The sequence below is a fragment of the Phyllobates terribilis genome, unplaced genomic scaffold, assembly GCF_046119375.1.
Source record: "Phyllobates terribilis strain yellow unplaced genomic scaffold, ASM4611937v1 Scaffold_374__1_contigs__length_1864666, whole genome shotgun sequence".
Lineage (NCBI taxonomy): Eukaryota > Metazoa > Chordata > Amphibia > Anura > Dendrobatidae > Phyllobates > Phyllobates terribilis.
This window is the reverse complement of record NW_027363134.1, coordinates 495,826-521,470: the sequence shown is the minus strand read 5'-3', so window position 1 is coordinate 521,470 and position 25,645 is coordinate 495,826. Positions and strand designations below refer to the sequence as shown.

Sequence of the window (25,645 nt, the reverse complement as noted above, 5' to 3'; positions counted from 1 at the left end):
GGAGTGACTGACCTTCATTTCTTAAAGTAATGATGGCCACTCGTTTTTCTTTACTTAGTTGCTTTTTTCTTGCCATAATACAAATTCTAACAGTCTATTCAGTAGGACTATCAGCTGTGTATCCACCAGACTTCTGCACAACACAACTGATGGTCCCAACCCCATTTATAAGGCAAGAAATCCCACTTACTAAACCTGACAGGGCACACCTGTGAAGTGAAAACCATTTCCGTTGACTACCTCTTGAAGCTCATGAAGAGAATGCCAAGAGTGTGCAAAGCAGTCATCAAAGCAAAAGGTGGCTACTTTGAAGAACCTAGAATATAAGACATATTTTCAGTTGTTTCACACTTTTTTGTTAAGTATATAATTCCACATGTGTTAATTCATAGTTTTGATGCCTTCAGTGTGAATGTACAATATTCATAGTCAAGAAAATACAGAAAAATCTTTAAATGAGAAGGTGTGTCCAAACTTTTGGTCTGTACTGTATATATATATATTTGGACACACCTTCTCATTTAAAGATTTTTCTGTATTTTCTTGACTATGAATATTGTACATTCACACTGAAGGCATCAAAACTATGAATTAACACATGTGGAATTATATACTTAACAAAAAAGTGTGAAACAACTGAAAATATGTCTTATATTCTAGGTTCTTCAAAGTAGCCACCTTTTGCTTTGATGACTGCTTTGCACACTCTTGATGGTGTGTCCAAACTTTTGGTCTGTACTGCATATACAACACTGCGGCAAGGACAGTGCACGCACACTCAGCTCTGCTACATATGCACATTTATATGTTATATAATAATATATAATAATAATAATTTTTATTTATATAGCGCCAACATATTCCGCAGCAAACTTTTGGTCTGTACTGTATATATATATATACATACATACACATATACATACACACACACACTGTGGCTGGTGGGGGGAGCGGCAGCGTAGCGGGGCACAGGAGGCAGGAGCCACCTACTGTAGATTACACTGTGCTCGCTGCTAAAGAAAATGAATATTCGCTGCTTCCCACACCCATGGATGAGGGGAGCAGTGAATATTCATTCTCCTTAATTGCTCTCACAATGTTGCCGCAGCACGGCTACTGCTGCGGCTCGGCGGTCACGTGTTCTTCGTAGGAGAACTCATGTCCCAGTTTGGCGACACTGTAGCTTCCTCTCCAGAAATTGTTAGCTTAAATTCTGTTAGTCTAAGATAAGGAATCGTCCATATCATTTCCCTTCCGCTGACATCCCCACTATCATCATGGGTCACTTCAACATCCCCATTGACACTTCCCTCTCATCTGCCTCTAAGCTTCTATCTCTCACTTCCTCTTTCGGCCTCGCTCAATGGTCCTCCACAGACACACACAAAGATGTCCACACTCTGGACCTCATCTTCACCCGCCTCTGTTCCCTATCTAACCTCTCTAACTCACCTCTCCTTCTTTCTGACCACAACCTACTTACATTCTCTTCCCTCTCCTCTCGAGGTGCTCAATCCCCACTCCACAAACCTGCACACCCTCAATCTTAAACACCTTGATCTACATTCACTTTCCGAGTCTCTTCTCCCTCTTGCAAACATAAGTTCCTTACACAATGCAGATGCTGCCGCTTTATATAACACCACTATATCTGCATCTCCCAAATCGGCTTCCCCTCTCAGACATAGCAAAGCTCACAAAATTAACAGGCAACCCTGGCACAGCAGCCTGACTAAAGAACTGAGGAGGGCTTCCAGAGTTGCTGCGCAGAGATGGAAAAGATCCCACTCCAAAGAGCACTTAATTGCACTACTTTCAAGTCCACACTCACTGCAGCAAAGCAAACATACTGCTCATCTCTCATAGCTTCCCTGTCTCACAACCCTACAAAGCTATTCAACACTTTCAATTCTCTCCTCCATCCCCCAGCACATTCTTCCTCTCCAATCATCTCAGCTGAAGACTTTGCCTCATTCTTCAAGCAGAAGATTGAGAACATCAGAGAAAGCTTTGGCCGACAACCCCCACAGCCCCTGCTCATATCTACTCAGTCCTCCTCCTCCAAAACCAGCTTCTCTGCCATCACGGAAGATCAGCTTTCCGCTCTACTCTCAAGATCACATCTCACCACAATGACTGCTCATTCTCCCTAGTCCCGCAAGCTTGCTGCCCCAGGGTAACCTTGGACTCTGATCTCTCCTTCAAACCACATATCCAAACCCTTTCCACTTCCTGCCGACTCCAACTCAAAAATATTTCCCGGATCAGTACATTCCTTACTTAATAATCTGCAAAAACCATAGTCCATGCCCTCATCATCTCCCGCCTCGACTACTGCAACCTCCTGCTCTGTGTGGCCTCTGTTCTAACACTCTCGCACCTCTCCAATTTATACTAAACTCTGCTGCCTGACTAATCCACCTGTTACCTCGCTATTCGCTAGCCTCTCCCCTCTGTCAATCCCTTCACTGGCTCCCCATTACCCAGAGACTGCAGTACAAAGCCCTACCCATGACATACAAAGCCATCCGCAACCAGTCTCCTCCATACATCTGTGACCTAGTCTCCCGGTACTTACCTACACACAACCTTCAATCCTCACAAGATCTCCTTCTCTACTCCACTCTATGCTCTTTGTCTCTGTTTTGCTCTCGCCTTGGAATCCGGATTCCCACTGCTATTATATCTTTGTTTTCCTTCAGAACGTACCATCTGATGTCTACCTTTGGGCACACAACACCATATCAATTCAAGTCACCAGGTAGACCAAAAATTGGTATTTCTCACTTAATTTTCCCTATCTGACTCATCACCAGGAAATTGTTCTCCTGTATGCCCATGTAGCTCAGAATGAGGCTCCTACAAAGTATAATGGCTCCCACACAGTATGATGGCCCCCACAGCCCCTCAGAGTATTATGGCCACGTTATATAGATGATGTTTTGTTTATTTGGCAGGGCTCCACGTCGCAACTTGACAAATTCCTCCACCATCTTAATGATAATAAATTCAACATCAAATTAACCTATAAATATAGTCAGTCTCACATTGACTTCCTCGACCTATCCATTATCAGAACAGAGAGTGGCAGAATAGGTACAGATATTTTCCGTAAAGAGACCTCTACAAATTCTCTACTGCTGCATTTTACGTCATCTCACCCCCCAAAACTTAAAAGTTCTATTCCCATCGGACAATATCTAAGAGTTTGTCGTATCTGCTCGAGCGAAGATTGTTTTGATCTTCAGGCACGAGATCTCTCTAAAAGATTTCTCAACAGAGGCTATAAAACTAACGACATTAATAAGGCATACATGAGAGCAAAAGATTCAAACAGACAGAGTCTTTTGACCGGGAATCCCAACAAGGCAAGAAAATCATTAGTAAATATGATTCCCAGATTTATTAGTACGTTTAATAACAACTGGATTGACATTAAGAACATACTTACCAAACATTGGCCAATATTATTGACCGATAAAGACCTAAAAAGTCAGCTTCCTACCCGTCCAGCTGTGACGTGGCGGAAATCCAACACGCTAGGTGACTTACTAATTAATAGTCACTACATACCACCAAAGAATACCCTTTTGACTGGACAAAAAGGTCCTCCATGGGGTAGCTCTTCATGTGGCAGATGCTCGATATGTAAATTTGTTCCCAAAGCATCACATTTTCTTGACTCTAGCGGAGATAAGTCATTTCGTATCGTCCACCATATTACATGTAATACTGAAGTGGTTGTCTATCACCTTACCTGCCCTTGCGGCTTGATTTATATAGGTATGACTACAAGAGCCCTTAAAACACGGATTCAGGAACATATCGGAGACATTAATAATGCTCTGGTATGCACTGATCCAACATCCCTTAAAACAATACCTAGACATTTCTTGGAAAAACAAAGGCAAACCTCAAGGCCTAACTGTTCGAGGTATTGATCATATACATATGGGAATCAGGGGAGGTAATGTCAAAAAGAAACTACTTCAGAGAGAGACTCGGTGGATCGTTACATTAGATACTACCTCCCCCAAAGGATTGAATGATATGGTCAGTTTCAAGTCTTTTTTGTAAAATGCTGCGCTGTTTTTAATGGGACATCCTTCTTTCTCTTTTCAATATCCCCGTCGTTCGGTTCATTCTTTAGTCTTTTAGCATTATCTTACTTTTTCTTTTTGACTGTTTATGCTATCCAGATCTGTTTTGTTGCTATTGCATGGAGATATGCTGGCCTGTCTATCCTACGGGATCCATGATCTCGGGAGAATTTACCATGAACAAATATTACAACCTATCCACTCCTTATGAATAAACACAGAACACGTTGAGTCTTACGGTATGTGCACACGATGCAGAAATGAAGCAGAAAATTTCTGCATCATTTCTGCATCTCCCTGGCAGAAAAAACGCATGCAGATTTGCATGCGTTTTTCCTGCAGAATACATGCGGATCCACATGCAGATTCACATGCGTTTCCGCATGCAGATTGACAGGCGCTTTCCAGGCGATTTTAGCATCACCTGGAAAGTGCTTGACAATTAGGTCACACTGTATAAATCCATGCAAACAGCATGGATTTATATAGTGTGACCCGAGAGAGTGTATATACTTACCTCTGATGGCCCGCGCTGTCCTGCTCACTCCGTTCTCCCGGCAACTTTGAATTGAAAGACCTGCCGACGTCAGCGTCACGTGACCCGTCACATGACTCTGACGTCAGCGCAGGTCCTACAACTCACTGCAAGTGCCGGGAACAAAGCACGAGCGCTGCGCGGGCCGACAGATGGTAAGTATATATATATTTTTTATTTTATTCTTGTTTTTACAGCTTTTTTAATGGTACCTGGGTGTGGATGAGACTCTCCTCCACACTCGGGTACCATCCGCACATTAGAACGCACCAATTACGCAAGTACAGATGCAGTCTTGCGGAATTGGCGCGTTCTAATGCAAGTCAATGGCGGCGAAAACGCCGCGTTTCCGCAAAATTAAATGACATGCTGCGGATTTTTGAGCGCAGCGTTTACGCTGCGGAAAAATCCGCATCATGGGCACAGCACATGCGGATTTCAATTGGGGAACATTGCTTCCCTTCTACCATGCGTTTTTCATGCGTTTCCGCGGCGTTTACGCAACTGCAAAAACGCCGCGGAAACGCATGAAATACGCATCGTGTGAACTCAGCCTTATGGATGACGTTCCACATCCCGGGATACCTCATTGAACCCTTGGACTTGAAGGAGAATTTACTTTGATGTACTTTAATCTGCCTCCTCTTGATTTATTGCAAGTGTCCTAATGTAAAAATATTAATATTGATTTTGTTTCTGTACACTTGCTTTATTTATTATACAAGACTACTGTTCTTCACTTCTTTTTCCCAGTCCATATTTTTCTTTCATTCCCTCCTCATTTCCCCTCCTTCTTCTATCTTTTCCTCCTCTTTCTCAGGTCTTTCTCCCCCCCCCCAGCCTCCTCTTTTCTCTCTCCCTCCCCTTCTTTTCTTTCTCTCTCCTCCTTCTATTTTATTATTGGCCACCTATTCTGTGGCCTTTTTTGTTTTTGTATATGCACTGATGGATGTATTATCTAAGTAATTTTGTTTATTATAGATACCTGTGTATATATAAGGCTGGACGTATTCATGGGTGTTCTTGATGTATGACACTTATAATCTATACAAGTATTATCCATGTAAAATGCATACCTCTACACCTCGTGTAATATATATCCATTTATTTTCCCCCTCTCACTTACTTAATGACTTCTATTCTCTATTATTCATCCCCCTTTTTTCATGTCTCCCTGCTTTTGTATCTGCAGCGCTTCATGGCACAGTGAGGTGGCCACTCCGTGTGTCCATGCAGCGCTGCATCATGCATAATAGCTTGGATCTGTATATAGTCTATCTCTTAGCATACTCCCTTGTATTACCACTCACCGCTCTGACATGAACTTCCGCCCCAGTGACGTTCAAGGCAGGACGCGTCGCCGGAGCAACAGAGAGGATTCCTCTCATCAGCTGTGTACAGCGTGCGTGCCTGGCCGCGTCATCACTGGGGGCGGGGCTTCTATGACGCGAGCGACTCTGATTGGCCAGTTCTCCTATAAAGGATGTCCCCTCACCTCACGACAGCCACGCCTCCTGACGAAGCCACTCCCAGGGCGAAACACGCGTCGAGGCTGTTCCACATCCCCCTCAGCTCTCCAGGACACGCTGCTTTATCACTTTTCATATGGCACAAGGTAATTGATTTTTCATAGAGCCGCGGCTCCAGACTAGACAGCAATACTATATCAATAACGCTATCGATTCATTAACACTTATGTATCACCGGTGTACATTTTTTATGCTACCTATCTAATGCTATTTGTTTAATGCTCTTACCCATATATTACTGCTATATGATCTGATGTATGCTGCCATATGTCCACATATCAATATTATTATCTTGTATACCATGCTTTATACCTTACTGCTATTACTAGTGTGGACATAGATTGATATGATCCTTCCATTATCCTTTAAATAGCAGCTAGTACGTATACCTGGCTTACCTTCCATGCTGGTTTAGGGATGTTAGTCTCCTGGCAGGATTTTATTCTTTAAAACCTGCCCCTATAGTTTACCTACCATCTCTTCTTCTTCCCTTCTCTTATATTGTGAATTATGATGTAATTTTTACAATTTCTAATAAAATTGATATTTTTGGAATAAAATCCCTCTTTTGTCCTTTTGGGGTCCACTAACACGTGGATTGGGATATAGACTACTAGGGCGATCATTCCCTCCCACATAGCCTATTTTGGGGAAAGGGGTGGTTATCAGTTTTTCTATTATGGCCACAATAGCCTGCTAAACAAAATGAGGACACGCACTCAATATGGAGGCCATTAAAGTCCATCAAAGCACTTAACACAGTTTAATGGCCCCCAGCAGCCGCCCACTCTGTATGAGAGCCCCAACAGCCCTTCACTTAATATGATGCCACCATAATTCCTGATATTAAGAAAAAAAAACACACACACACTACTCAACCAACCCCGTTCCCGGGTGCACTGTCCGGTCTGTGCAGTGTGAGTACTGAGGCTCCATACTACAGGTGTGATGTAGTGACATCATTGTGCCTGCAGTGCACAGAGACTCCGATTCACAGGCGAATGCTGAATGATGAATCAGTGAGCTTTCGACTTCCTGATTCATTATCCTATTCAATGGTATTACTGTCACAGGAATGTGGATGTAGCTGAAATTTTGATGATTGGGAAGGAGAGGGTGCCCATTGCTGACCCGCACCGAGCCCTCTCAATTCACAGGCATTATAGTGGCCACATAGGCTGCCACTATGGATGATATGCCCCTGCCTATCCAACTATTGTGTGGTAAATATCTTATAGGTTCTGGGTTCATTAGTATCTGCGCCAAGAATGGTGCTGAGTTTTTATTAATTGCCATGGGGTAGTCGGTGAGATGGGTGGTACAAAATTGTGTGTCTAATGGGTAGTACTGTGGGAAACCCTCCGCCCCCAAATTAAAATATATGCACTAAAAACTGGACTAACATATATATACTTAAAACTACAAGCTGAATGGCTTACCCTATCCTGTACCTAAACAAAGCTGTTACAGCCTAAGTGCGGAGTTTGGCACCCTAAGAGACGACAATGGCATCCCCACACACCGGTGGCTGTCCCTCAGAAGCCCTAGATAACCCTGATACATAACCCTAATACATATATATATATATCTAAAAAAATACACTGATACATTAAATAGGACCACGTATGTCTCAAGGTATATGTAAAGGAAAGGGTATGGTACTCTTCAGAGAATGTTTCAATAATCCGCCTCAACGCGTTTCCCCAACAGGTTCATCAGGAGACTTGATTCAGGGATGTTAATTCATGATGTTCAGCATAGTGTGCCTAATAGCCAGGTGTCCAGACTAGGAGAACCATTCCCTTTCCTAGAAGTGAATTGTCATAGGATATACAGAATGGAGTCTGTCTACAATAATGTACTGCGCTTGAGCTTCTTCTCATGCGCGAGAGGTCCAATAATGTCCATCTCCTACTGTGCATGTCCGGAAGTGACATGCTATAAAGTTTAATGGCGGATAAACTGATTGCTGCCACGCTACTCGTACCCTTCACTGCGCATGACCGTAGTTATGCATTCCACGCCGGAGAGCATCTAGGGTAATTTTTGGCGATTGTGCATGTCCGGACGTGTGTTCCATGCCGGAGCGCATATTGAATCTGGATTGCATTCCTCCCATATAGAAAAGTCCTTTCTCTGAGATCAGCGTCATGGGAGACTAAAAACAAGTATTGCACATCCTCCCATCAGGCAATAGGCATGTAGATCTACTTTATCACTACATAAAATATGGGATGGTGGCCCACAGTATATTCCTAAATGGTCAAATTTGACCCCTATTACATAATTTGATATATACAATGATCACCGCACTTGTTAATTACTAAATAGTATATGTGGGATATAACTGATAAGAAATAATTCTGATATAGAGGCTCAGATATCTTGATGAAGTACAACAATATGTGAACCCGATTCACAGGGAACTGAGTAGAAATGGGTAGAGTATAAAATCCAAAAATGTAATTCAGAATATGGATGTATTCACACAAAACAGGCATAGGAAATTTGCTCATCGAGTCCCTTAGGGGCTTGTGGATCCAATCTGGAAATCCACTCACTTTCCTTTTTGAGGATACATGTATTGTGATCACCTCCTCTCACATTGGGTTTAACCACCTCAATGATGCAAAAGGAGATGTTTCCGGTTTCACCTCGATGTACACTGTTCATGAGTCTCACTAATTGGGGTATCCTGACCATGGCATAAAATTACCCAAATGCCCCCTCCCCCACCCTCCTCCTAGACTGCCTCTTGGTCGTTCATACATAATCTAGGGGACAGGTGCATGTGGCCACATATAAAAGTCCTGAGGTTTTACAGCTGGAATAATCCCTCTGGAAAAAGATTTTACCTGTAGAGGAACTTGAGAAAGATTTACATGGTCTCATCCAATTACATGTACAACTTTCTCCACATCTAAAGAAACCGCAGACTCTTCAATCCAGCTAAGTCCACTTGGGTGCAGGTTTTTATAGAAACTATGCACTAAACGGACCCTAATTGACCGACCCTTTCTGAAAGTTATTGTGGGAGTAGATCCCACAGCACCCTCAGGTCCAGGGTTTTCTCAGGATATTAAAGATATGGTCACTCTGATTCTCGTAAGTTCCTATTACTCGTGTTATCCCATCTTTTTCTTGCTCTCTTGGTTAGGTATGGAGGAGTGTCTGTCTCTCCTGATTTTCTGCAAATAATCGTGTGAAATCCAAAATCTACTGTAGGTACCTTTTTCCATGAATCTGGTGTTCATGTCTATTGCCTGTATGTTAAAATTTGTGACATTAGAGCAGTCTCTTCTCAACAGTAAAAATTGGCCCTTGGATATTGCTTTTTTTAAGGAGGATGGGGTGGTGACTATCCCACTACAATAGTTTATTAGTGCTTCTAGGTTTATGGTAGATGAGTGTCCCTAGGGTCCCATCCCCTTCATTCTTGATTAGTACATCCAGGAAAGGCAACTGGTAATATTTAACCCCTTTCTGACGTATGACCTAATAGTACGTCTTGGTGACCTGGGCCTATTAGACCAATGACGTACTATTAGGTCATACGGCAATCGCGCCCGCACACAAGCAGTGCGGGGCGATCGCCGACGGGTGTCAGCTGATAGTACCAGGTGTCAGCTGTGACAATGTGCAGGGAGTGGTCCCGCACCGTTTCCGGCACATTAACCCCCTCAATGCTGCGATCGAAGTCGATCGCAGCATTGCGGTGGCAAGGGGAGGTGATCGGGATACTCACCTCCTCTTCCGGCCTCCAGCGCTGTCTGCCGTGGCTTCCCGGATGTTGCCATGATGACCCGATGTCGTCATGACAACATCCGGGTCACCAGACAGCAGGAAGATTCTTTGGTCATGCGCAGTGCATGACAAAAGAATCTTCTCCCTGTGCAGCACTGACAGCCTGTATAACACAGGAATGGTGCTGCATTCCTGTGCTATACAGGCAATCAGAATAAAAAAAGTGAAAGTCCCAGAGTGGGACACAGAATAAAAGTCCACAAAGTGTTAAAAAATTAAAAAAAAAAAAAATAATAAAATTTTTGTAAAAATATTATAAAAACAATAATCCACCAAAATAAAAATATAATGTACCCATTAATAAATATTATGGAAAAAAAACAAAACAATAAAAGTACACATATTTAGTATCGCCGCGTCCGGAACAACCTGACGTATAAAACTGTCCAACTACTTAACCCCTTCAGTGAGCACGGTAAAAAAAAAAAATAAAAAAAAAGAAGCAAAAAACAATGCTTTATCATCATACCGCCAAACAAAAAATGAAATAACACGCGATCAAAAAGACGAATATAAATAAAAATTGTACCACTGAAAACATCATCTTTTCCCGCAAAAAACAAGCTGCCATACAGCTCCATCAGCCGAAAAATAAAAAAGTTATAGCTCACAGAATAAAGCGATGCAAAAAAATATTTTTTTCTATAAAATAGCTTTTATTGTGTAAAAGCGCCAAAACATAGAAAAACAATATAAATGTGGTACCGCTGTAAACGTACTGACCCGAAGAATAAAGCTGCCTTATCAATTTTACCACACGCGGAACAGCATAAAAAAAAAACCCATAAAAAAAATTCTGGAATTGCTGTGTTTTGTTTATTCTGCCTCCCAAAAATCGGAATAGAAAGCGATCAAAAATTGTCAAGTGCCTGAAAATGGTACCAATAAAACATCAAATCATCCCCCAAAAAACAAGCTGTCACATGACTGTTGGCCAAAATATGGAAAAGAGTAGTTGCTTACCGGTAACGAAATTTCTCGGAAACCATGACGGCACCACGGAGAGAGGGGATCCGCCCTTCAAGGACAGGAAACCTACAGATAAAAAGGGCGGCACCTCTCTCCCGCATCAGTCGGTTTACAGAGCACCGAGAGGACCGCCAGGTTAGTAACACCAGATATGGCATTTTTATTTATATATTATATATATGTATTTTTTTTTTTTTTTTTTTTTTTTTTAGACACACCCTGTGACTAAACAAGCAGGTAGTAATGATTGTGCACACCCATGTGTAAGAAAAAAGGGGAGGGAATGTACAGGTGCCGTCATGGGTTCCGAGAAATTTCGTTACCGGTAAGTAACTACTCTTTCGCTTTCCCCATGACGGCACCACGGAGAGATTGCAGAGCAGTGAAGATTAGGGAGGGACCACCTCTTCCAGAACCCTTCTGCCAAAGGTAAGATCTGAAGACGATGTTAGATCCAGCCGGTAGTGTTTAAAGAACGTGGAGGGAGAAGACCAGGTCGCCGCTCTACATATCTGTTCGATTGTAGCTCCGGCCTTCTCCGCCCAGGAGGTTGCCACTGCCCTCGTCGAGTGAGCCCTTAGGCCTGCTGGCGCTGTTTCCCCGCTTGAGGAATAAGCCAGGGAAATGGCTTCCCTTATCCACCTTGCCAGGGTTCCTTTGGAAGCTTTCTGTCCCTTCCGAGATCCCTGGAAGCACACAAACAGAGCCCTGTCCTTCCTACACTCCCGTGTGGCCTCTAAATATTGCATAATGCACCTCCTGACGTCCAAAGTGTGAAGGACCTCTTCCCCCTTGTTTTTTGGGGCTGCGCAGAAGGAAGGGAGGGTAACTTCCTGTGACCTGTGAAAAAGGGATCCCACCTTAGGCAGGTACGCAGGGTCGGTCCTAAGCGTCACTCTGTCGTCTAGAATCTGCGTAAAGGGGGGTCCAGCGGATAGTGCTTGGATGTCACTAATGCGGCGAGCCGAGGTGAGGGCTACCAGAAGGGACGTTTTAAGGGACAAGATTTTAAGGGACGCTTCCCCTAGTGGTTCAAAGGGACCTCTGGTCAGGGCTGAAAGAACAAGATTTAAATCCCACGGAGGAGCCTTCCGGGAGGGGATGGGCCTGGATCTATGAGATGCCCTGATGAACCTGGAGACCCATCTACCCCTTGCCAGGTTGCAGTTATACAGGACTCCCAGAGCTGCCACCTGAACCTTCAGCGTGCTCGTGGCCAACCCCAGCTCCAACCCCCTCTGAAGGAACTCCAGGATGGTAACCACGGGGGCCTCCCCCACTATATCCGTACCTGCAAAGGAAAGGAATTTCTTCCAAGTCTTCCCGTAGAGCCTAGTAGTTACAGGTTTCTCCGTAAGTCCCTGACAAGGACAGGAAACCAACTGATGCGGGAGAGAGGTGCCGCCCTTTTTATCTGTAGGTTTCCTGTCCTTGAAGGCCGGATCCCCTCTCTCCGTGGTGCCGTCATGGGGAAAGAGAAAATTATAGCTCTCAAAATATGGTGATGCAAAAACTAGATTTTACCAAAAGATGCGTCTTTTAGTGTGTGACAGCTGTCCATCATAAAAACCCGATATGATTCTGGTATCTCTGTAATCGCACCGACCCGAAGAATAAAGTAGTCTAATCACTTATACTGCACGAGGAACGGCGTAAAAAATAAACTCTAGGGTTGGGCTAGGGATTTTTTTCAAAAGTTAAAAAAAAAAGATGACGATATGGCGACTAGTGTTAAGCACAAGTGCTCGCTACTTGAGTTTGCATCGGGAGCTCGGGTATGCACTGAGTATCGCAAGTGCTCAAGTGACATGCTCGAGTCTCTGCCTCATATGCTTCATGGCCAAAAAACCTTGCGGGGATTGCCTGCTATGCACGAGCGATCCCCGCATGTTTTTTTTTGGGGTGTCTAATAACCATGAAACATGCGAGCGGGGACTCGAGCATGTCACTCGAGCACGCACGATACATGGTGCATACCCGTGTACCTGATGTAGACTCAAGTAGCGAGCACTTGCGCTCAAGACTAATGACAACTTATGCAATATGATGACCTAATGTTGTCAAATTCTGTGTCGTACCTCTGGGTTCAAAATGTTCACTTTACCCCTTGATAAAATCCTTGAGGGGCGTAGTTTCCAAAATGGGGTCACGTGTGGGGGGGTTTCCACTGTTTAGGCACATCAGGGGCTCTCCAAATGTGACATGGCGTCCGCTCTCCATTCCAGCCATTTTGCGTTCAAAAAGTCACACAATGCTCCTTCCCTTCTGAACTCTGCCGTGCGCCCAAACACTGTATTTTCCCCACCTATGGGGTATTGGCGTACTCAGGAGAAATTGCACAACAGTTTTTGGGGTCCATTTTCTCCTCTTACCTTTGTGAAAATAAAAAAATTGGGGCTAAAACATTTTTGTGGAAAAAGTTAGATTTTTTTTATTTTCACAGCTCCATGTTATAAACTTCTCCAAAGCACTTGGGGGTTCAGGGTGCTCACCACACATCTAGATGAGTTCCCTGAGGGGTCTAGTTTCCAAAATGGTGTCACTTGTGGGTTTTTTCCACTGTTTAGGCACATCAGGGGCACATCCGCTAAGTATTCAAGTAAATTTTACATTCAAAAAGTCAGATGGCGGTATCTGCGTGCTCAGGAGGAATTGTAGAACAAATTGCATGGTGCAATTTCTCCTGTTACCCTTATGAAAATGCAAAATTGGGGGCTGAAAAACATTTTTGTGGGAAAAATGTGAAAATTTTATTTTTACGGCTCAATGTTCTAAATTTCTGTGAAGCACCTGGGGGTTTAAGGTGCTCACCACACATCTACATAAGTTCCCTGAGGGGTCTAGTTTCCAAAATGGTGTCACTTGTGGGGGGTTTCCACTGTTTAGGCACATCAGGGGCTCTCCAAACGCAACATGGCGTCTGCTAATTATTCAAGCAAATTTTACATTCAAAAAGTCAAATGGCGCTCCTTCCCTTCTGAGCTCTGCTGTGTGTCCAAACAGTGTTTTTTCCCCACATATGGGGTATTTGCGTGCTCAGGGCAAATTGCACAACAAATTTTGGGGTCCATTTTTTCCTGTTACCTCTGCGAAAATAAAAAAATGGGTCTAAAGTAACATTTTTGTGAAAAAAGTTAAATGTTCATTTTTTTCTTCCACATTCCAAAAAATTCCTGTGAAGCACCTGAAAGGTTAATAAGGTTCTTGAATGTGGTTTTGAGCACCTTGAGGGGTGTAGTTTTTAGAATGGTGTCACTTTTGGGTATTTTCTGTCATAAAGACCCCTCAAAGTGAATTCAAATGTGATGTGGTCCCTAAAAAAATGACTTTGTAAATTTTGTTGGAAAAATGAGAAATCAATGGTCATCTTTTAACCCTTATAGCTCCCTAATAAAAAAAAATGTTGGTTCCAAAACTGTGCTGATGTAAAGTAGACATGTGGGAAATGAAATGTTATTTATTAACTATTTTGTGTGACATATATCTCTGATGTAAGGGCATAAAATTTTAAATTTTGAAAATTGCAAAATTTTCCAAATTTTCGCCAAATTTCCGTTTTTTTTTTTACAAATAAATGCAAGTGATATCGAAGAAATTTTACCACTATCATGAAGTACAATATGTCACGAAAAAACAATCTCAGAATCAGGGGGATCCGTTGAAGCGTTCCAAAGTAATTACCTCATAAAGTGACAGTGGTCAGAATTGTAAAAATTGGCCAGGTCATTAACGTGCAAACCACCCTCGGGGGTAAAGAGGTTAAACTCTGATATAAATCTCAGGCCCACTCTACGGATATTGAGTTCCCTGACAAATTCAAGAAACTTTACCAGATGATAAAAATGTCGTCAATATATCTATACTAAGCCCCAAGATATGGTTGCCACCACTTATGATCATCTATGAATATTGTGTTTTCCTCCCACCAGCCCAGAAATAGGTTAGCATACGAGGGGGCACAGTGGCTCCCCATCGCAGTACCCCTGAGCTGGTGGAAGTACTTCCTGTCAAAAAGAAAGAAGTTATTATGAGCAAGAGTGAATTTTAGAAGATCCTCCATAAAGTCATTATGTCTGCTATACTCTACTGATCTCGATTTCAAGAAACATCTTACTCCTCTGATACCATCCTCATGCGGTATAATACTGTACAAAGACTAGACATCTAGTAAGGCCTGCTCCCCTACATGCATGTATACATTATTATTATTATTTATTATTATAGCGCCATTTATTCCATGGCGCTTTACATGTGAAAAGGGGTATACATAGCAAAAACAAGTACAATAATCTTGAACACAATGTGACAGCGACTGGTACAGGAGGAGCGAGGACCCTGCCCGCGAGGGCTCACAATCTACAAGGGATGGGTGAGGATACATTAGGTGAGGGTAGAGCTGGTCATGCAGCGGTGGTTACTGCAGGTTGTAGGCTTGTCGGAAGAGGTGGGTCTTCAGGCTCCTTTTGAAGGTTTCCACGGTCGACGAGAGTCTGATGTGTTGGGGTAGAGAGTTCCAGAGTAGGGGGGAAGCACGGGAGAAATCTTGTATGCGATTGTGGGAGGAGAAGATAAGAGGGGAGTAGAGAAGGAGATCTTGTGAGGATCGGAGGTTGCATGCGGGTATGTACCGGGAGACTAGGTCAGAGATATATGGAGGAGACAGGTTGTGAATGGCTTTGTATGCCATAGTTAGGGTTTTGAACTGGATTCTCTGAGCAATGGGGAGCCAGTGAAGAGATTGACAGAGAGGAGAGGCCGGGGAATAGCGGGGGGACAGGTGGATTAGTCGTGCAGCAGAGTTTAGGATAGATTGGAGGGGTGCAAGAGTGGTAGAAGGGAGGCCACAGAGCAGGACGTTGCAGTAGTCAAGGCGGGAGATGATGAGGGCGTGCACTAGTGTTTTTGCAGATTCATGGTTGAGGAATGTGCGGATCCGGGAGATATTTTGGAGTTGGAGTCGGCAGGAAGTGGAAAGGGCTTGAATATGTGGTTTGAAGGAGAGTTCAGAGTCCAGGGTTACTCCAAGGCAGCGAGCTTGAGGGACTGGGGAGAGTGGACAGCCATCGACATTGATAGATAGGTCAGATGGGGGGGGTGAATGGGATGGCGGAAAGATGATGAATTCTGTTTTGTCCAAGTTAAGTTTTAGAAATCTAGCAGAGAAGAAGGATGAAATAGAGGACAGACATTGTGGGATTTTGGTTAGTAGGGAGGAGATATCGGGTCCAGAGAGGTATATCTGTGTGTCATCAGCATAGAGGTGATAATGAAAGCCATGAGACTCTATAAGCTGTCCCAGGCCTAAGGTGTAGATGGAGAAGAGCAGAGGTCCTAGTACTGAACCTTGGGGGACAGCGACAGATAGGGGGCGAGATGAGGAGGTGGTGCGTGAGTGGGAGAAACTGAATGTCCTGTCGGTTAGGTATGAGGAGATCCAGGATAGGGCTAAGTCTGTGATGCCAGGAGATGAGAGAGTTTGTAGTAAGAGGGAATGGTCCACTGTGTCGAAGGCAGGTGACAGGTCGAGGAGGAGGAGGACGGAGTAGTGTCGCTTAGATTTGGCGGTTAGTAGGTTGTTGGTGACTTTAGTCAGTGCAGTTTCAGTAGAATGGTGCGGTCGGAAACCAGATTGTAGGCGGTCGAAGAGAGAGCAGGAGGAGAGGTGGGAGGACAGTTCAGAATGGATGTGTTGTTCCAGTAGTTTTGAGGCATAGGGTAGAAGTGATATGGGGCGATAGCTAGTCAGAGAGGATGGGTCAAGGGAGAGCTTTTTGAGGATGGGTGTGATTGAGGCATGTTTGAAGCATGAGGGGAAGATACCAGTTGTTAGTGACAGGTTAAAGAGGTGGGCTAGGGTTGGGATGAAGATAGTGGTAAGGTTTGGGATGAGGTGGGACGGGATTGGGTCAAGTTCACAGGTGGTGAGGTGTGATTTGGTGAGTAAAGAGGATAGTTGATCATCCGTAATGGCGGAGAAGGTGGTTTTGGAGGAGGAGGGCTTAGTAGGTGTGGGGAGGGGCTGTGGGGGCTTTAGGCAAAAGCTTTGTCTGATGGTGTCAATTTTCTTGAAGAATGAGGCAAAGTCTTTGGCTGAAATAAGAGGAGAGGGAGGAGGCACTGGGGGACGGAGGAGAGAATTGAAGGTGTTGAATAGTTGTTTGGGGTTGTGAGACAGAGAGGATATGAGGGATGCGAAGTATGTTTGTTTTGCTGCAGTGAGTGTGGACTTGAAGGTAGTGAGGGATTGTTTGAATGCAATGAAGTTATCATTGGAGTGGGACTTTTTCCATCTGCCCTCGGCAACCCTGGAGGCCCGTCGCAGTTCTTTAGTTAGGCTGGTGTGCCAGGGTTTTCTATTGATTGTGCAAGCTTTGGTATGTGTGAGGGGGGCGACCGAATAGAGAGCTGCAGCTGTTGTGGTGTTGTATAAAGTGAGAGCAACATCTGCATCATGTAAGGAACTAATGTCTGTAAGAGGGAGGAGGGATTCAGAGAGTGAGTGTAGGTCAAGGTGTCTGAGATTTCTGCGAGGGTGTGCAAGTTTGTGGAGTGGGGATTGTTGACCTGGAGAGGAGAGGGTAGAGAATGTAAGTAGGTTGTGGTCAGAGAGAGGGAGAGGTGAGTTAGAGAGGTTAGATAGGGAACAGAGATGGGTGAAGATGAGGTCCAGCATGTGGCCGTCTTTGTGGGTGGGTGTGGAAGACCACTGAGTTAGACCGAAGGAGGAAGTGAGGGATAGAAGCTTAGAGGCCGCTGAGAGGGAAGTGTCAATGGGGATGTTAAAGTCACCCATGAGGATAGTGGGGATGTCAACGGAGAGGAAATTAAGTAGCCAAGTGGTGAAGTGGTCAAAGAAAGTGGTGGTTGATCCTGGGGGGCGGTAGATGACAGCCAGTTGGAGGGGGAGTAGATGCGCACGCAGTGCACTTCAAAAGATGGGAGAGTAATTGAGGGCGGCAGTGGGATATGGGTGAAGGAGCAGTTATCTGAGAGGAGGAAACCTATTCCTCCACCGTGCTTGCCGGTGGGGCGCGGGGTGTGGGAGAGGTGGAATCCGCCATACGAAAGTGCAGCAGGAGAGGCCGTGTCAGAGGGGTTGAGCCAGGTTTCAGTGATGTCGAGGAAGGAAAGCTTGTTAGTGATGAAGAGGTCGTGAATGTAGGAAAGTTTGTTGCAGACGGAGAGAGCGTTCCATAGAGCTCCTGTTAGGGGGACTGGGGAAGCAGGGGCTGGGAGGATGGGTATAAGGTTAGAAGGGTTACGAGAGTTTGGGATAGATTGTGGGTAGGAGGTGGAAGTGATTGTAGGGATGTGGTGAGGAGGGCCGGGATGTGGAGAGATGTCGCCAGCAGTGAGGAGGAGCAGAGAAAGCATTAGTAGGTGGGAGCAGGAGAGGGCATGAGGTGGCTGTCTGTGTTTGGAGACAAAGGATTGTACAGTACAGACCAAAGGTTTGGACACACCTTCTCATTTAAAGATTTTTCTGTATTTTCTTGACTATGAAAATTGTACATTCACACTGAAGGCAAAAAAACTATGAATTAACAAATGTGTAATTATATACTTAACAAAAAAGTGTGAAACAACTGAAAATATGACTTATATTCGAGGTTCTTCAAAGTAGCCACCTTTTGCTTTGATGACTGCTTTGCACACTCTTGGCATTCTCTTGATGAGCTTCAAGAGGTAGTCACCGGAAATGGTGTTCACTTCACAGGTGTGCCCTGACTGGTTTAATAAGTGGGATTTCTTGCCTTATAAATGGGGTTGGGACAATCAGTTGTGTTGTGCAGAAGTCTGATGGATACACAGCTGATACTCCTACTGAATAGACTGTTAGAATTTGTATTATGGCAAGAAAAAAGCAGCTAAGTAAAGAAAAACGAGTGGCCATCATTACTTTAAGAAATGAAGGTCAGTCAGTCCGAAAAATTGGGAAAACTTTGAAAGTGTCCCCCAGTGCAGTTGCAAAAACCATCAAGCGCTACAAAGAAACTGGCTCACATGAGGACCGCCCCAGGAAAGGAAGACCAAGAGTCACTTCTGCTTCTGAGGATAAGTTTATCCGAGTCACCAGCCTCAGAAGTCGCAGGTTAACAGCAGCTCAGATTAGAGACCAGGTCAATGCCACACAGAGTTCTAGCAGCAGACACATCTCTTCAACAACTGTTAAGAGGAGACTTTGTGCAGCAGGCCTTCATGGTAAAATTGCTGCTAGGAAACCACTGCTAAGGACAGGCAACAAGCAGAAGAGACTTGTTTGGGCTACAGAACACAATGAATGGATATTAGACCAGTGGAAATCTGTGCTTTGGTCTGATGAGTCCAAATTTGAGATCTTTGGTTCCAACCACCGTGTCTTTGTGCGACGCAGAAAAGGTGAACGGATGGACTCTGCATGCCTGGTTCACACAGTGAAGCATGGAGGAGGAGGTGTGATGGTGTGGGGGTCCTTTGCTGGTGACACTGTTGGGGATTTATTCAAAATTGAAGGCATAATGAACCAGCATGGCTACCACAGTATCTTGCAGCGGCATGCTATTCCATCCGGTTTGCGTTTAGTTGTACCATCATTTATTTTTCAACAGGACAATGACCCCAAACACACCTTCAGGCTGTGTAAGGGCTATTTGACCAAAAAGGAGAGTGATGGGGCGCTACGCCAGATGACCTGGCCTCCACAGTCACCAGACCTGAACCCAATCTAGATGGTTTGGGGTGAGCTGGACCGCAGAGTGAAGGCAAAAGGGCCAACAAGTGCTAAGCATTTCTGGGAACTCCTTCAAGATTGTTGGAAGACCATTTCCGGTGACTACCTCTTGAAGCTCATCAAGAGAATGCCAAGAGTGTGCAAAGCAGTCATCAAAGCAAAAGGTGGCTACTTTGAAGAACCTAGAATATAAGACATATTTTCAGTTGTTTCACACTTTTTTGTTAAGTATAAAATTCCACATGTGTTAATTCATAGTTTTGATGCCTTCAGTGTGAATGTACAATTTTCAAAGTCAAGAAAATAAAGAAAAATCTTTAAATGATAAGCTGTGTCCAAACTTTTGGTCTGTACTGTATGTTGAGGAATAGCTCTGAGGAGGAGGTGAGATGGATGGGGAGAATGGAGGGAGAGATGAAGAGTTCCTTACTAGGTGTAGGGATGAGGGGTGGTTGTAAGAAGTGAAGGATTAAGGGGGCGAGAGTGAAAACAAAGACAAACATTGTTTACTGGGACTTAGTATCCAGTTACCTTCAGGATTAATTCTTATTTCTCATACTTCAACTAATGGCCATACTTAAGGTAATGGCCACAGACTAAAGTCTGACATAGACTCCTGGCCCACAATATATTTGTTACAGATTGCATTCAGCTGTGAACCAGAGGGGAGTGGTCTGTGCTCATCTTGATCAGATGATTAGGGCTGAAACAGATGCTGGCTAGTCAAAGACTAAGTAAACAAGGTCATAAATGAAAGTGGGGGGTAGCTGGTGTAACTTGGAGGACATACTATTAGTAAATAGGAGTAGAGAAGTATAGAGAAATCTGCATGGGAGTCAAGACGGAAAAGCTGGGTCACATACCATTAGTAAATAGGAGTATACATAGAGGGGAGAAGGCAAAACCATTTTCCAGAGGGATAATTCCAACTATAAAACCTCAGGACTTATTCTAACTGCAGAACATCAGGCGGTACTATGAGAACATTATACTGTGTGGGGGGGCATCATACATACTGCATAAGGGGCATTACGCTGTGTGGGGACATTCATACTGCATAAAGGGCACAATGGTGGCATCATACATCCTCCATACTTTCGTATGGCGGATTCCACCTTTCCCACACTCCCCGCCCCAATGGCAAACATGGTGGAGGCATAGGTTTTCTCCTGTCAGATACCTGCGCTTTCACCCAAATCCCACTGCCACCCTCCGTTACACTCCCCTCTCTTGAGGCGCACTGTGTGCGCATCTATTCCCCCTCTGACCTCCAACTGGCCGTCATTTACCAACCTCCAGGGCTAGCCACCACTTTCTTAGACCACTTCACCACCTGGCTGCTTCGCTTCCTTTCCGCTGACATCCCCACTATCATAATGGGTGACTTCAACATCCTCATTGACACTTCCCACTAGTCTGTCTCTAAGTTCCTATCCCTCACTTCCTCCTTCGGCCTTGCTCAATGGTCTTCTGCAGCTACTCATAAAGATGGCCACACACTGGACCTCATCTTCACTCGCCTCTGTTCCCGATCTAACCTCTCTAACTCACCTCTCCCTCTCTCTGACCATAACCTCCTCACATTCTCTACCCTCTCCTCTCCAGGTGCACAATCCCCACTCCACGAACTTACACACCCTCGCAGAAACCTCAAACACCTTGACCTACATTCACTCTCTGAATCCCTCCTCCCTCTTACAGACATAAATTCCTTACACAATGCAGATGTTGCTGCCGCTTTATATAACACCAAAATAGCTGCAGCTCTCGACTCGATCGCCCCTCTCACACATACCAAAGCTCGCAGAATCAACAGGCAACCCTGGCACACCAAACTTACTAAAGAACTGCGACGGGCCTCCAGGGTTGCGGAGCGGAGATGGAAAAGGTCTCACTTCATCGCATTCAAATAATCCCTCACCATTTTCAAGTCCACACTCACTGCAGAAAAACAAACACACTTCTCATCTCTCATATCTTCCCCGTTCCACAACCCTAAACAGCTATTTAACACTTTCAATTCTCTCCTTCGTCCCCCAGCGCCTCCTCCCTCTTCTCTCATCTCAGCCAAAGACTTTGGTTTATTCTTCAAGCAGAAGATTGACACCATCAGACAAAGCTTTTGCCTAAGTCAGTACAACCCCTCCTCATATCTACTCAACCTTCCTCCTCCAAACCCCACTTCTCCACCATTAGAGAAGGTCAAGTCTCCTCTTTACTCTCCAAATCACACCTCACCACCTGCGAACTTGACCCAATCCCATCCCACCCCACATCTCTAACCTTACCACAGTCTTCATCCCAACCCTAACCCACCTCTTCATCCTGTCACTAACAACCGGTGTCTTCCCCTCATGTCTCAAACACGCCTTAATCACACCCATCCTCAAAAAGCCCTCCCTTGACCCATCCTCTCTGACTAGCTACCGCCCCATATCACTTCTCCCCTATGCCTCAAAACTACTAGAACAACAAGTCCACCTTGAACTGTCCTCCCAGCTCTCCTCCTGCTCACTCTTCGACAGCCTACAATCTGGCTTCCGACCGCACCACTCGACTGAAACTGCCCTGACCAAAGTCACCAACAACCTACTAACCGCCAAATCCAAGCGACACTACTCCATCCTCCTCCTTCTGGACCTGTCATCTGCCTTCGACACAGTCGACCATTCCCTCTTACTACAGATTCTCTCATCTCTTGGCATCACGGACTTGGCCCAATCTTGGATCTCCTCATACCTAACATACAGGACATTCAGCTACTCCCACTCACGCACCACCTCCTCATCTCGCCCCCTATCTGTCGGTGTCCCCCAAGGTTCAGTTCTAGGACCTCTGCTCTTCTCCATCTACACCCTCGGCCTGGGACAGCTCATAGAGTCTCACGGCTTTCAGTATCACCTCTATGATAATGACACACAGATATACCTCTCTGGACCAGATATCTCCTCCCTACTAACCAAAATCCCTCAATGTCTGTCTGCTATTTCATCCTTCTTCTCTGCCAGATTTCTAAGACTTAACATGGATACAACAGAGTTCATCATCTTTCCACCCTCTCATTCATATCCCCCATCTGACCTATCCATCAACGTCAATGGCTGTTCACTCTCCCCAGTCCCACAAGCTCGCTGCCTTGGGGTAACCCTGGACCCTGATCTCTCCTTCAAACCACATATCCAAGCCCTTTCCACTTCCTGCCGACTCCAACTCAAAAATATCTCCCGGATCCGTGCATTCCTAAGCAAAGACTCTGCAAAAACACTAGTGCATGCCCTCATCATCTCCTGCCTTGACTACTGCAACCTCCAGCTCTGTGGCCTCCCTTCCAACACTCTTGCACCCCTCCAATCTATCCTAAAATCTACTGCTCGACTAATCCACATGTCCCCCCACTATTCCTCGGCCTCTCCCCTCAGTCAATCCCTTCACTGGCTCCCCATTGCCCAGGGACTCAAGTTCAAAACCCTAACCATGGCATACAAAGCCATCCACAACCAGTCTCCTCCATACATCTGTGATTTAGTTTCCCGGTACTTACCTGCACGCAACCTCCAATCCTCACAAGATCTCCTTCTCTACTCCCCTTTTATCTCCTCTTCCCACAATCGCATACAAGATTTCTCCCGTGCATCCCCCCTACTCTGGAACTCTCTAACCCAACATATCAGACTCTCGCCTACCATGGAAGCCTTCAAAAGAAACCTGAAGACCTACCTCTTCCGACAAGTCTACAACCTGCAGTAACCACTACCCCACCACATTACTGCATGACCTCCTCTACCTCCACCCATCCCTTGTAGACTGTGAGCCCTCGCAGGCAGGGTCCTCTCTCCTCCTGTACCAGTTGCTGACTCGTTTTGTTAAGATTATGTAAATGTTTTTGCTATGTATAGCCCTATCACATGTAAAAGCGCCATGGAATAAATGGTGCTATAATAATAAATACTACTAATAATAATAAGGGGCACAATGGGGGCATTACACTGTGTGGGGGTATCATACATCCTGCATAAGGGGCATAATGGGGGCATTACACTGTGTGGGGGCATCATACATCCTGCATAAGGGGCATAATGGGGGCATTACACTATGTGGGGGCATCATACATCCTGAATAAGGGGCATAATGGGGGCATTACACTCTGTGGGGGGCATCATACATACTGCATAAGGGGCATAATGGGGGCATTACACTGTGTGAGGGCATCATACATCCTGCATAAGGGACATAATGGGGGCATTACACTGTGTGGGGGCATCATACATCCTGCATAAGGGGCATAATGGAGGCATTACACTGTGTGGGGCATCATACATCCTGCATAAGGGGCATAATGGGGGCATCATACATCCTGCATAAGGGGCATAATGGGGGCATTACACTGTGTGGGGGCATCACACATACTGCATAAGGGGCATAATGGGGGCATTACACTGTGTGGGGGCATCATACATACTGCATAATGGGCATAAGGGGGGCATTACACATCCTGCATAAGGGGCATAATGGGGGCATTACACTGTGTGGGGGCATCATACATCCTGCATAAGGGGCATAATGGGGGCATTACACTGTGGGGGGCATCATACATCCTGCATAAGGGGCATAATGGGGGCATTACACTGTGTCAGGGCATCATACATACTGCATAAGGGGAAAAAAAAAACAAGCAATGTGAACTGAGGTCTAAGATGGTAGACATGCAAGAAATAGGAGCATGTTCACACTAGCAAAAAGAAGCAAAACCTACAAAAGACAAAAAATATATCTCATACCCTACCATCATTATATATAAATGTAAAGCAAAGTTGCATAATAAATATAGGGTACTTAGTGAACTATTTTTGATCAAAAAAAGTATACAAGCCGTCCCACCAGCGGCAAGGGGCATCATATATACTTCATAAGGGGCATAATGGGGGCATTACACTGTGGGGGGCATCATACATCCTGCATAAGGGGCATAATGGAGGCATTACACTGTGTCGGGGCATCATACATACTGCATAAGGGGCATAATGGGGGCATTACACTGTGTGGGGCATCATAAATCCTGCATAAGGGGCATAATGGGGGCATGACACTGTGTGGGGGCATCATACATCCTGCATAAGGGGTATAATGGGGGCATTACACTGTGTGGGGGCATCATACATCCTGCATAAGGGGTATAATGGGGGCATTACACTGTGTGGGGGCATCATACATCCTGTATAAGGGGCATAATGGGGGCATTACACTGTGTGGGGGCATCATACATCCTGCATAAGGGGCATAATGGGGGCATTACACTGTGTGGGGGCATCATACATCCTGCATAAGGGGCATAATGGGGGCATTACACTGTGGGGGCATCATACATCCTGCATAAGGGGCATAATGGGGGCATTACACTGTGTGGGGGCATCATACAGCCTGCATAAGGGGCATAATGGGGGCATTACACTGTGGGGGGCATCATACATCCTGCATAAGGGGCATAATGGGGGCATTACACTGTGGGGCAGTAAAGGGGTCCTGTACTATGAGAACAATACGTTTCCTCCCTCCCTGTCTCCATAGTTGGGTCGTATGTATCTATTACAGGAAACAGAACAAAAACCTTATGATTCTTATAAAGGGGCAACAAAAGACCCCAAAAGAGTCTCGGTGCTGAAGGGGTTAATGCCCCCTGCGCCCAGTAATGGGGGGTCTCCACATACCTCCACCTGCAGAGCCGCCACCACATATATGGCTGCTCTGTGCGCACAGGAGCTGTGATGAGGTCACAGGAGGGGAGGAGTCAGGGGTCACATGATCAGGGGCCTCAGTGGATGCAGGACTCTGCTGTGCTGGTTGTCATGGTGCTGGATGAGCTGAAGTTTATGTGTGGGGTCAGGAGGGGTTTACAGTGTGGATGTAGCAGAGCCGCGTGTGTACGAGGTGTACGGAGCAGAGCCGCGTGTGTACGAGGTGTACGGAGCAGAGCCGCGTGTGTACGAGGTGTACGGAGCAG

At 45.2% G+C, this 25,645-nt stretch overlaps 1 protein-coding gene across 2 annotated transcripts in view; it reads right to left on the bottom strand.

Annotated features, from left to right (window-relative positions):
• The window catches only part of LOC141223166 (uncharacterized), a 34,436-nt gene extending 9,019 nt beyond the window's left edge, over nucleotides 1–25,417 (bottom strand). Inside the window, exon 1 of one of the 2 annotated variants that reach the window (XM_073666790.1) lies at nucleotides 25,353–25,417. The gene's annotated coding sequence lies outside the window, so the exon portion shown is untranslated. Of the gene's footprint in view, nucleotides 1–10,931; nucleotides 11,028–25,352 lie in introns of those variants that run through there. The other variant, XM_073666791.1, reaches the window with a different exon arrangement.
• Nucleotides 25,418–25,645: the final 228 nt, after the last annotated feature.